Genomic DNA, 14,000 nt, shown 5'->3' with positions numbered 1-14,000 from the left:
TGCCCCAGAGGTTAACATATATGTGTATCTCTTATCTCTTCTTAAAAAGACTTGCAAATATACAGCATACAAATATGCAGAACTTCAGTGTATGAATAACATGTCATAACATGTGGAGGAAGGAGAGACTGTTTCCAATTAAGCAGAATAAAATGATTATTCCTATAGGAAAGGATCAAATCAAGCATCTCTGTCACTGTATATACATTATCATTTAGATAGGGAAAGACTTATTTTGGAAAGTCCAGATTCCAACTATTTCTCCCCAATTGATCATCACTACCCAACAGCTTCCAAATCAGTCTCCATGATTCCACCTTCATCCCCATATCTAATTACAACTTATCTGCTTTAGTGATACACTAAAAAAAAAAAAAAAAAAAAACTCAGATCACAATAGCTTAAACTAATTTAATGCATTCTCAACTCATTAGCAACAGAATTCAAAATCCTTAACATGGCCCATCAAGGTGCTCTATGACTACCACAGACTGCCTGTCTGACCTCAACTCAGGCTCCCCTTACCTTCACTCATACTGCTCCAACAGCCATGCATCCTTGCTCTTCCTCAAGTAGGCTGAGGTTGTTCTGTCCTAAGAGCTTTATTAGTTACCCTTCTTTTTCCTAGAATATTCTGTTTATAGGCCTCTACATGATTTCTTTATTTCCCTTAGGTCTCTGATTGAGAATGTATTATCATAGAGGTCTTCTAGGACCACAAATATATACTTTTATTACCTGTTCTGCCTAACATGGTGTCAGACATTGTGTCTGCGCTTAGAATTCACTGTCATCACTTCCTATCAACCAAAGTCTGCCTCCTTTTAATTTTATCTGTTTCTACTCTCATTGGACATATGCTGAGTTGTTCTGCATCACCAAGCAACCACCAATTCTTGTGACCCAAATAAAAAGAGATTGTTTATATTAAGTCTTGCTTATTCTAAGGTCCATCTCAGGCTGGTGGCAGGGAGAAGGGCTCTGCTCATTGTAGTCATTCAAGGACTCAGAGAAACAAGTAGCTGCCATTGGAATGTTTCCAATTACTATGTCAATAAAAAGAGCTTTGACCAGACTCAACCTGGAAATGACCTCGAATCTCATTGTGTGTTTATTGGCTGTATGTAGTTCCTCTTCTGTGAAATTGCTTGCCTTTTTATATTGCTTTTATATTGTTTATATTGCTTGCCTTTTTTTTTTTTTTCTACTGAGCTTGTCCTCTTAATAATGTGTAGAACTTATTTCTGTCTTCTTGGTACTAATCCTTTTTTAGCTATGTGTATTATAAATGTCTTTTCCCAGTCCTTCTAGTCTTTTCATTTGCTTTAAGGTGTCTTTTGGCAATAATAAAAGCTCTTAGTTTTAGTGGTATCCAAATTGTCAGTCTTTCCTTGTCGAAGTGGAATCACGGAGACCAATTTGAAGGCTTTTAGGTGGTGGTGGTCAAATTGGGAGAAATAGTTGGCTTCTGGATCGTGTGAACTGAAGAAATTTGATGATAAATCAGGTATGGGGAAGATATTTGAGAAAGGAAAGATGAGTAAAATATGACTTAAAGATTTGGGGCTTAACTCATTAAAATGGGTAATTTGTTGAAATTGCAAATGTGAAGGAACAGATTTGGGAAAGGCAATCAAGAGTTTGGTTTTGGTCATGCTCATATTGAGTTATCTATCTGATATCTAAGAGTAGATGGATTAGGCATGTGAACATATGAGACAGAGTTCATGGAGAATATTGAATTAAGACATGAACATTTGGAAGTTTACAACATACAGAAGGCTTTTAAACCTATAGGATCATAAAAACAAATGAACGAACAACAACAACGACACCAACAACAGAAAATCCTCATGCCTATGGAGTTAAAGTAAATAGATCAAAGAAAAAGTCCAAGGACTGAGTCCTGGGGAACTCCAACATTTACTGACCAGGACAAAGTGGTAAAAAATGGCGAATGAGAAAGGTGGGAAACCAAGAGAAAGCAGTGCTCCCACATCCAAATGGAGAAAATATATCAAAACAGAGAATAGTCAGCTATGTCCAGGTAACAACAAGACAAAGATTGAGAAATTACCATTGCATTTGGCAATATGGAGGCTACTGGAAGACTTGGCAAGAATAATCACAGTGTGTTTTGGTGAATAAAGTTTGGAATAAGAATAAAATATGGGACTGACCTAAGGTAGCTGGGGAAAGATAAGTGAGTAAGCTGAGATTTAATGGGTAGGTAGGACTCACATTAGTGAATTAAAGCATAGGGAGTATGAGTAAGAACACTACAGGAAACACAAAGCCCATACAAGTGATTTCAACATAATAACAAAGTGTGGCCAAAGTGATAGGAACAAGGAAGTGAGAATTATAAGTTGGAAGGTTAGGCTGGAACCATATTACATAGGACATGATTAAAAGTTCATATTTTTTCTGAAGGATATTGAAAAGAAATATAGGGGAATTTAAGCTATGGACCAGTTATAGCAGATTTGTGTTACAAAAGGATAATTCTGAAATGAAGAAGGGAATGAGGAAAACAAAAGCATATGTAGGGAAATTGGTTAGAATATTAGTAAAGTTGCTCATGTACAAAATGATGGTAGCATAGGCTTAGCTAGTCTATGGGGATATGGATTAACTTGAGAAATATTCAGGGAGTTCGGATTGATAGGATATGGTAGTAGGTGGTTGGTAAGAGAAAGATCCTTGGAGGATGACTTCAAGGATTTGGGCTTGAATATGTGGGTCAATGGCCTTGACCATACAAACAAAAGAAGGTTTTGGAGTCATGAACGTAATGAGTTAAATTCTAGACAATTTGAGATGTCAGTGAGATTTTCAGGTGAAGATGGCACATATAAAGTGCCAAATTCTGCCAAGTACTATGCTGGATTCTGAATAAAAGTCACTTTCTAACCTCAACAAGCACATAGTGGAGTTCCTGTTGTGGTTCATCAGGTTAAGAACGCGACATTGTGTGTGTGAGGATGTGCGTTTGATCCCTGACCTTGATCAGTGGGTTAAGGATCCAGGGTTGCTGCAAGCTGCAGTATAGGTTGCAGATGCAGCTCGGATCTGGCATTACTATGGCTGTGGCATAGGCCTGCAGCTGCAGTTTTGATTCAGCCCCTAGCCCAGGAAATTCCATATGCCACAGGTTTGGCCATCCCTCAAAAAAAAAAAAAAAAAAAAAACCTCATAGTTCTGCATCTATATTCCTGTGTGAGTATAAAATCGTATGGCACTTTCCTCATTCTGAATCTGCTACCAAGTCTGAAAACTAAACTTGCCCAGGAATAGCTGGAAGGAAGGAAAAAATGTTCCAAGTTAATATACTTTAACTAGGCAACAGTCACTCCTAAAAAAGATCAGAATGTGGTGTGAAATATGCTAATAGACTTTATGCAAATGAAGGTTCACTGTATTAACTACAAGATCAAGGGATAACTGCAAGTAATTTGGTAATGGGCTGTAATTATCCTTCCATCTATAGCATGGGGGTGAGGGTGATGCATGAATCAAACACAATTACTAAATACTTTCACATTTCATCAGTGCCTTCTCTCTATCAGGTACTTGGACATACCTGAAAAGAAAGCCACCACAAAATGAATAAGTCATTTTTAATGTTAAACAAGAAATAGTTTATTTTCTCTTTCTTTTATGTTCCCTTTTTCTTTTCTCTTTTCTTCTTATTTTTAACACAGTGGTGTCTGAAGAGAAGTCATCTTTCCTAAAGTATTAGCATCTAGACTATAATTTCAGGTTTGACAAGTACGTCTCTGACTTTGGGTAAAGTTATCAACATCTTCCATTGCTTTATGCAGAAATGTTAGCATTTACACTGACCTCTTTAAAAGGATATCAGAAATGACTGCCTTATATCTATTTGGAAATAGGACAATTTTTTTTTTCTTTTTGACTTTTTATTTTGAAATTTGAAGTTGTTGGAAAAAGAACTTTTCTTCCCCTACTGAATTATTTGAGAATAATTTGAAGGCAAGTTATCCCATTAACCCTAAATACTTTTTCTACAACTATGATTTTATCCTGTGTAGACATGGTCTGGCCATACCAATCAGGTAATTAACACTGATACTATCTACTCCCTACTATCAAATTCATTGAATACATTGTTTTTCTATCAGTTGCCTCAGTGATACTTTTTGTAGCAAAGTGATTCAATCTAAGATCATTTAGTCCACCTGTCCCTTTAGCCACTTTCAATTCATCAGTCTTTCCTTGACTTTCATAACCTTGATACTTTTGAAGATTAAAGCCAGAATGTTTATAGAATGTCCCTCGATTTGGATTTGTCTGATCTTTTCTCATATGCAGATACAAGTTAAACATTTTAGGGGCAGAAATATGTCAGAAACCATGTGTTCTTTTTAATTGCATCCTACTGGCTCCTCCACAATTTCAGTTTGAACTGTTATCAGTGATGCTAATCCCTTGACCAACATGGTTTCTGCCAAATTTTTCTTTTGCAGAGCTATTTTTTTTCTCTTTGAAATGAATAAGTATTTTGTAGGTATTTTAAGATACATAAACATCCTATTCATTTTCAGACTTTCATCTACTAGTTTTAGCATCAATTTATTTTGTATTTGCCTGAATTTAATTATTACTCTGATGGTTGAAATCATGTTTTTAAAAAATTCCATCACTTGTTTGAAATTTATGACTTGACATTTTAATGTAATGAGATGTTTTCTCTTTTCCCCATTTGTTTATTCTTTTAAGTCATGTCAATATGAACTCATGGATTTCTATTATATTCAAAGTATTATAATCTGTTATTATTTTTATTTATTTAAATTATCTTAGATTTGTCCAATTGGAGGGATCTCATTGAGGATTGATTCTTCTTTAAAAACAAAATAAAACAAACAAAAAAACATGTTTCCCTGGTGCTCTGAGTTCTACTTTACTATTGGCACAATAAGATGTTCTAGGCTCATTTTGTACTTCTCTTTTCCCAGAGCTTTGGCAACAGCCATTTTTTTCAAGAATTCCTTGTGATTTTAGTGGAGGATTATATTTTGAAACCAAGATATGGATGCAAGATGTACTTGCTGTGCTGGATGACATGATACACTGCACAGACTCCAGCTGTTCTGGTAGCGCTGTCCCCAAATTGCCCTTAGCTGTCAAATCCTTTCAGGGATCACCTCAACTGAAGGAAACTATCTTGCCCAAGGCCGTGTTTGCTATTAGAAATATCCCTGCAATGCATAACTTGTTATTAAAGGTTTGGACTCCTTGCTCCAATTTAGGAAGATTCTGAATTGCTATCCCAGTTCCTGTGGGGGCAGCTGAGGTCTTCATGGAGTCTGATACCAGCTTAACTTCTCCCTTTGCTCAGTTCTGCTCCCTTTCTCTTCCCTGGATAAGTAAAATTTCCCAAAGCACTCCATACTAAATGTTCAAAGTCTGCTTTATGGGAAACACAACCCTATAACCCTAAGAGATGTTGGGTGTTACTGTGTTCAGACCCTCTAGGAACAGAACTATGGCATATATTATGCAGCAACCTTTACCTGTACCTCTATCTATATCTGTTTCCCTAAATATTGGACAACATGGATGTGGTAGACAAAAAAATGTACACCACTACCGCCAAAGATGTTCACATCCCTGCAGGCTGTAATATGTTAGGTTACATGGCAAAGGGGAATTACAGTTGCAGATGGAATGAAGATGGTTAATTGCTGTTTTTAAAATAGGGAAGTTATCCTAGACTGTCTGGGTGAAACCAATCTGGTAACAAAGATCCTTAAAATTGGAAGAATGAGGCAGAAGAAGGGAGGCAGAGGAGATGTGACTACAGAAAGTCAAAGTAATGCAATGTAAAGACTTGACCCATAGGTACTGGCTTTGGAGATAAAGGAGAGAGGCTACAAGCCAAGGAATATGGATGGCTTCTAGCAATTGGAAAAGACAGGAGAAAAAATTATCCCTGGAGCCTCCAGAAATGAATGTAGTCCTTTTGATACCTTAATTTTGCCCAGTAAGACCCATGTTGATCTTCTAACTTACAAAAATGTAAGGTAATAAATCTATGCTGTTTTAAGCCCCTAAGATTGTGATAATTTGTTGTAGCAAGAATGGCCAACTAATATAATGAGTTTATACTGATTCCACTAATTAATCCACCAACACAGGGTTTATTACAGTCTTCACTCTTTCCATATTTGTAGCTCCCCTTTCCAGCATTGAGAAACTTGGCTTCCATTAGGCTTAATATGTTTGTTTATTGGATCAACCCCATATCTGCTGGACCACTTTTTTTTTTTTTTTCTTTTTGCCATTTCTTGGGCCGCTTCCTGCAGCATATGGAGGTTCCCAGGCTAGGGGTCCAATCGGAGCTGCAGCTGCCAGCCTATGTCAGAGCCACAGCCACAGCAACGCAGGATCCGAGCCACGTCTGCAACCTACACCACAGCTCACGGCAACGCCAGATCCTTAACCCACTGAACAAGGCCAGGGATTGAACCCGCAACCTCATGGTTACCAGTCAGATTCATTAACCACTGCACCACGACGGGAACTCCCTGGACCACCTTCATTTGGCCACTTCTCCTCTGCCCAGCCACCACTGCTCTCCCATGCAAATTTCTTCCTTGCATGGCTCTCAATTAATGGCTCTTAGACTTAATTACTAAGAAAAGAAAATATGAAAGGAAGGAAATTAAGGAAGAACGATGAAAGAAAGGGTATGAACTGGAGAGAGGAAGATGAGATAAAAGAAAAGCAGCCAAATCAAAATCAGAATTTTTTTGGGGGGGGGCAAAGTCTATGCATAGAGTCTATGGATAGATCTTAAGGAGTCATTGTATTTATATAACATGCTCCCCAAATATTTTGAAAAATCAGTCCTGGGATTTACTTCCCCAGGGTATATAGATCAATATAGTTTTCATCACTTTCTCGAAAGAGATGCCTGAACTCTAAGTCATCAAAAAGCAATGAGTTTATAATTGTTTAGTTGAAAGCAGAGCAATGACCTAAATGTCCTTAAAATCTATTCATAAGCCTCGTGGTAGACTATAATAGGTCTTCAAAACACTCACAACATAAATACTCTTTAGGAGTTGTAAAAATTTTATGTTCTTTATCTTAGTTTTATCTGGGATGCGAAGGATCAGAAAAAAAATCTGATAAGTTCTCCGAACTCCCCACATTTCAAAGAGAGAGAGAGAGTAGACCATTCATAAGGAAAGCTATAGGATTGAGAAACTAGTTTTCCCAGCTAATGTTACCAACTCCAGCTTCTATAAGGACCCAGGCTGAAAAGACCTCGGGAATGAATTTATTGAAGAAAAAAAAACTTTTTTTTTTTTTTTCTTTTTACAGCCTTATCCACACACAGCATATGGGAGTTTCCAGGTTAGGAGTGGAATCAGAGCTGAAGCTGAGGCCTATGCCACAGCCACGGCAACACCAGATGGCATCCACATCTGCAACCTATGCTGCGTCTTTCAGCAATGCCGGATTCATTTCTGGAGGCTCTAAGGGAGAACTCAATTCCTGGCTGGATCCTTAACCCACTGAATGAGGCCAGAGATCGAACTCGCATCCTCATGGAGACTATGTTGGGTTCTTAATCTGCTGAGCCACAATTGGAACTCTGAAGAAAAATTTTTATACGTGTGTGTACCTACTCCTCCCAATCCTTCAATCCCAAATACGAATCACTTGTGGAGGTTCCAGGTAAATGTCTTATAACTCCCTATGAAAGAAGAAGACAGCTTTCAGTATCAGCCAGGCACAGCTTACCATGGTACTTTGACTTTTCTCCTTCCCTGAAGCCCACCTTAGAGGAGTCCAAAATCAAGGCCTTCAAGAGGGACAAGAGATGGACCAGGGAAAGGATAATCAAGGCCTTCAAGAGGGACAAGAGATGGACCAGGGAAAGGATAATCAGCTGGCCACAATCCTCTTCCCACTATAGGTGCTTGGGATTAAAAACTGTATCGACCTTCAGGGGTAGGATCTTTAAATTAGCTAAGAGTTGGCAGGCTTAGGATAATTGCACTGGGCTATAGATTTTAATCACAGAAATAAGATTATTTCTAAAAGTCAAAATACTATTTTCACAAAAAAAATGGAGGAAAAATATGGTATCTGCCCCAAATTTCATATAAGAAGTAGGGAAAAAGATATGCCCATGTTATGTGTTTGAATGGGCTGTGAAGGAAAAATAAAGTTGTCTTTTGATTATTTTCTTGTGTCAACTCCTATACAAAGTGACTCTTTTTCATCAAAGATTATAGTGAAAGGGTGGTAGATATTGAACAACTCCTACTTTTCTACTGCCTAGTAGAAAAATCCCTAAGAAACATATTCTTTTCTTTCTTTTTTTCGTCTGATGCATGAGTGGGCAAATTAGCTTAACTCTAAATCCAGCATCCAGCTGTAACATTCTACAATCCTAAAAGCTATTACTCAAGGGTATTTTGGTGCCCTAAAATGAAAGGATTTGAGTAAGTAAACAATTGAGGGCTAATTGCATATACATTAGATATCTTGGGATATTTTAGTTAACTTATTTTGTTTTTCTCACCTGAAAACAACTTAAATACTTTTGAAGTTTCTGGGATTGACTTTTTTTCTTATTTAAATTTACTTGCTCTCCAGTGACCAAGGCTATTTCATGAGTGCATTGCTCTCTTCCACCTGTGTCCCCAGTCACCATTGGAAATAACAATGATTATTAAGAGAAAGAACAAATGGGATGACTCCAGAAATCAAAAATCCTTTTGATGGATGATTTCAGTGGTTCCTCTGCCTTTAATCTTGGGAGTCTTAAGTGTACTTCAAGATACAATATCTCATCAATGAATAAGTAAATATTTGTGAGAAATCTATGTTGAGCAAGACCCTAAGCTTGGCACTCAGAGCACCTTTTCAATTGAAATTATCACCATCTAAAGCAATTCCAAAAACCTTGTCACTTTCCTTTCATAGTCTTGATAACTCTTGTTATGAAAAACCCATTTCAATATTCTATATATTATACTGCAATCCTGATTCACAGGGCATTGCTGTTCATTGCCTGAAATCACTTAGGCGTAGGCTTGGCAGATACATGTGTCTGTGTGTGTGCATTCATGTGCACACGTATATATTGTACTAGCCTGAGCATGAAGAAGGAACACAAGTAAGGATATTCTGAAATAGGCTTTACCTTACAAGTGGATGATTGAAGGAGGCTCTACATTTATAAACATTGCTGAGAAATACAAGGGCTAAGATCCCTAACGTGTAGGTTGGACTGACCTGGGATTAGTCTTATCTGTTTCTACAGACACAAGGTGTTTTACCTTCTGTTCGCTTTACCTTTCTCCTCTGAAAAATGGGACTAAGAGAAATATAACCTGCCTCATTTAATGTTCTGTTATCAAATGAGAGGATACCCAAGTGTTTACCTTAGAGTCTGACACACAGTTTATACTCAATAAATGGTGTTTTTTCAGTGCTTGCTGTATGCTTGTGATCATGATAACCTGATATAGTAGTGTGAATTTAGTTACCATGAGCACTTTCTTTATCTATGTGAAGCAGCTTATACTGAGAATTATTTAGATGATTGTCTACCTTCATGCAACTATTGAGTGAGAGAATTCCAGACTCAGCCCCATTCCTAGCCATGACATTCTGCTCTCCATCTCCTTCTGCACAAGGATGCCCACAAAGACACATGCCTCTGTGTGCCTAAAACTTCTATCTTCTTGTGACATCTTAGAACCAGGGAACCTTTGAATTGTAAAGCTGGAGGGAACCATCAGTAGTAATATTGGAAATGCAATTCTAAATTTTTAACAGTCCTGTGGAGATTCGTAGGTTTAACAGACTTTTGCATATTTTATGTATTTCAGTTCTGAACTTCCCCGATTATCTTGACGTGGACAGAACAAACTATTGTGCCAATTTACAGAAGAGGAAAAATAAGGATTTAGAGTTTTCTTTGGCCCTCGTTGGTTCTCAGTGGAGTGACTTTCTGAAGCCCACCCATCTGGTAAGTGATAAAACCACGACTCCAACTCAGACCTTGTAATTCAAGCGTGATGCCCTTGTCCCCTAACATGTGAATTATAATACCTCTTATTTATTGACAGTGTCAGTATTTGATCAACACTATTCTAGGGTTTTATGTACCTCAACTAATTGAAACTTTGAAATAAACTTTTTGAGATGTGTATTAGCATACCTTCATTTTCCCAATCAGGAAAAATAAAAATAAAAAAGAAAAGAAAGACCTGGAGAATTTAAGTAACTGATCCAAGATCTGACAAAAAAGAGGTTTAGAAGCAGGCACATGAATTCAGGTCATTGTACTGTAGAAGTTAATTCTCTACCACTCTACTACAATGCCTCAAGACTAAGAGACCAGAGAGCTTTGCCATGGAAGATTTCATATTAAGGCCTTGCTGAAAACCATTGCTTCTTTCATGCACAAATTATTTTCAAGCTTAAGTATGTTGTTCAAGGTCAAACTGCTATTTGGTAGAGTCCTTTTCCTTTCTATTCAGATTCAAGTCCTCATCTAATGCACATAACAATTGAATTTAATTTTCATAAAAAATGCAATGTACACAATCTCCCCATCACTTCAGTTTTTCCTTCATCCATACACATGCTGGATTTAAGATGGTACAGAGCAGTGAAAATAGCTTTTTAAAAAGCATGGAGTCCCAAAGACCTAGAGCTTTAGTTTTCTTACTCTCTAGAGTCTAAGTGGCCACTAGATGAACCTGAAAGACAAAATAACTTCCTGTGGAACCTCTCTGGGTTGTTGTTTTAAAGAGGCAAACTGAAAGGAAAGACGTTGTTTTTAAAGTCACTTATCCTCTAATCCACTGGGTCGCCTTGCTGTGATGCATGATGGAGCAGAAAGTGTTTAAAATGAAAGCTCATGTTGGTGGGAGTATAAATGGGGGAGTATTTCTGGAGGACAGTTAGGCAACATAGATCAAACTGAGAATACATGGATCCTTTAACCCAACAATCCCATTGTAGAAATAAATTATAAAAAAGGATTTATATAAGAGTAACAAAGGGGGGGGGGATTGAAATATTGACAAACTGGAAGTAACCTAAATATTACTCAGTTAGGAAACTGTAACAACAAACCACGACAAATCAATTCAATGGATTTAAAAGTTTTTTTTTTTTAAAGAATGATGAAAATCTATATGTAAATACAAGAAAAAATGTTTCAGAATTTCTGATGAGTAAATAAATAGTTTACAGGTAAGTACCTAAGTGTATTTATAAATGCAACAAATGTTTACTGAGCAAGGATTAAATGCCAAGTATTGTTCCAATGCAATCAAATTTGTCTCACAAGTATTTTGTGTGCACATGCACAATGGAAGAGATATCTAAAGAGCTGTTCACATAGTGATAAAAGCAGGGGATGTGGGGGAAAATTTTACTTTTATTCTATTTTCTTGTCAGAGTTGTTTGCATTTCAAAAGTAATCATCATATATTGTTTTTATAATTAGAAAAGTCAATAGAATTCATTTAGAGAAAAAGGTGAAATAACAGCCCACTGGTGGATGGACCATTTGCCATGATGGCTCTGTTCCAAGAAGCATGGAGGAGAGGGCAAGGGATAGAATTCCACTGCTACTCTGCTTTCCCAAGAAGTGGAAAGATAAAGCCCCCTCCCAGTCCCACTCTGAAGGGTCATCTTTTAGGCACAGAGATGGAGGTCCAGAAAATGTTGTTCTCACTATTGGGGCAGTTAACGTGCCTGGAGTTATCTGAGTCACTTAGTCAGCTGCATTAATTACAGATAATGAAGTTTGCAAAAAGAGGCCAGAGGAGGAGGGCTGTGTCAACAATTTTCCCTAGAGCTCAATGTCACTTCATTATGCTAAATCTTATCCAGAGCGAAGATCTGCTTATCTGGCCTCTGAAAAATAGAGAAGATCCCTGCTCTTGAGTATTAGCTACATGGATCAACATGTATGAGGCCATACTGTAAATTCTGGTGATTTTCACATCTGATTTTAAAATCATTTGGAGAAAGATTTTTCAGAAAACACCAAAGCAGTAAAATGTGCCCATGATTCAATTAGTCTTTTTAAGCCTGATCATTAATGTATTTTAAAAGCTCACTAGGTGATTCTAAACATATAACCAACATAAACATACTGACTGGCCTTGGAGAAAGAACTACATTCTTATCTTACCTCAAAACTTATCTCTTGGGTGGTCTTGGGCATAACATTTCATCTCTCTAAGCAATCATTTGAAATCCAAAATGACGATAAAAATATTCATTTTACCAAACTCATGTGGTTGATGTGAGGATTACATGAATGTCTGTTAAAGTACTTTGTGAAATGCTAAGTGAATAGTATTATAAGTTAGCAAGCTTTTATTCCCTCTACCCAAATATATCACTTAATTGAAGATCAATATACTAAAGTGTTATTTCTCAATATGTTGAATGTGAACTGTCTGCATTAAAATCATCTGGGCCACTTGTTAAAAATGCAGAGTGAAAATGAAAAAGAATGTCTGGAAATAGGGCCCAAGATCTGCTTTTTAAACAGACAATCTCTTGTGATCCTGTGGAATAAGATTGAGAACCAAGACTAAACTCTTGCAAAAGTAGATGCAGCAGACTGTGATAACTCTGATATGGGGCAAAGATTGGCAGCAGTTCAAAAGCAGCAACCCTTCCAGCATCTGGTTAATATTAATAACAAGAGCAGATCAGAAGATACAAATTCATCTTCAGCCTTGACCATGTCAGGGTACATTCTCTTAGTGCTCTTTTGACATTCTGTGCTATGTCTTGTAGAAAGGATTTATCTCACCTTTTGGCCTAAGACAAAAGAGTAGAGTGCCATTGGTGAAATTCACATGAGTTAAAGGCATGGTCTGGCATGGCTTTGTATCACCCCTTTATTACCTAAAGGTATACCTGCAGGCCCTTGTTGAATGGGGGCCTTTGCTCACTCTGCTTTTCAAGGTCTCTAATTCCATGGACTGATCCAGCACCTTGTCCAGTACAATGCTTTCTCATGCCTGGTCTTATTGCCTCTTCTACTTAGAAAAATGTCTATACTTGAGTTGAAAAAGCTCTGAGATCTTCCTCAGGAAATGTTAAATTCTTAAGTGTTGTATCCTGTCTCCAGTAACACAAACAATCCCCCCAGACAAAGAAAGAATTTAAGATACTGTTTACAGCTTGATCAATTTTTACTTTTTTTTTAGTACTTGGAGTAGTTGCCTAGGAGATAGTCATCTCAAGGAGAACAAGGTAATACACACTCTGGCAAAGTCTCTTAAATATACTTTTCTGATGAGATCCTACTGTATAGCATGGGCAACTATATCTAGTCTCTTGGGACAGACTATGATGGCAGGTAATATAAGACAGAATGTGTATGTGTGTGTATGTATGTGCGTGTGTATATATATATGTGTGTGTGTGTGACTGGGTCGCTTTGCTGTATAGCAGAAATTGGCACATCATTGTAAATCAACTATAATTTTTCAAAAACTGTGAAAAATATACTTTTCTTTACAAATAAAGAGCACTAGGCTGTGTGGCTGAAGTCTTGGGATCATGTCTTTGTACCTGTCACTTAGGAACTAAGTCACTTCATCTCTCTGAGCCTCAATTTATAAATTTGAAAATGGGGAAAGCAAAACTTTTCAAACATTTCTCTAGAAACAAGATTTTGTGAGATTAAATTGAAAAAAAATGATAGGATAATATTTGCAAAACAACTATTATAAAAAGTTTTGTAGGATTTTACATGACTGCAAACAATGATTATATCCTTCAAATAATCAATGTTCTCCTCTCAAAATAGTATCTTTTGCAAGTACTCAATGATTGCTAATTTTTTTTTTAAACAAGAGGCAAATCCCATCCTACTGTACGTGGAAGTCTTAGTTTGGAGTGTGAATGACTTTCAGATCATCTGCTCTCAAGGGGACATAGTGGCACAAAGCACTAAGAACAGGTGG

The 14,000-nt window shown here is 37.1% G+C and overlaps 1 protein-coding gene across 3 annotated transcripts in view; it reads left to right on the top strand.

The window, feature by feature from the left end:
- LOC110257084 (uncharacterized) overlaps positions 1-14,000 on the top strand; it is a 485,227-nt gene that overhangs the window by 105,953 nt on the left and 365,274 nt on the right. For 2 of the 3 annotated variants that reach the window (XR_014826103.1, XM_021075740.2), the window contains exon 3: positions 9,882-10,021. The gene's annotated coding sequence lies outside the window, so the exon portion shown is untranslated. Of the gene's footprint in view, positions 1-9,881; positions 10,022-13,238; positions 13,285-13,890; positions 13,997-14,000 lie in introns of all 3 variants that reach the window. The other variant, XM_084994080.1, reaches the window with a different exon arrangement.

The sequence above is a fragment of the Sus scrofa genome, chromosome 1 (assembly GCF_054392235.1).
Source record: "Sus scrofa isolate SSC_HxYL_T2T_F1_AM1 chromosome 1, Sscrofa_HxYL_maternal_Yorkshire_Landrace_v2.0, whole genome shotgun sequence".
Lineage (NCBI taxonomy): Eukaryota > Metazoa > Chordata > Mammalia > Artiodactyla > Suidae > Sus > Sus scrofa.
The sequence above is the reverse complement of the archived record's forward strand: the minus strand, read 5'-3'. Positions and strand labels throughout refer to the sequence as shown.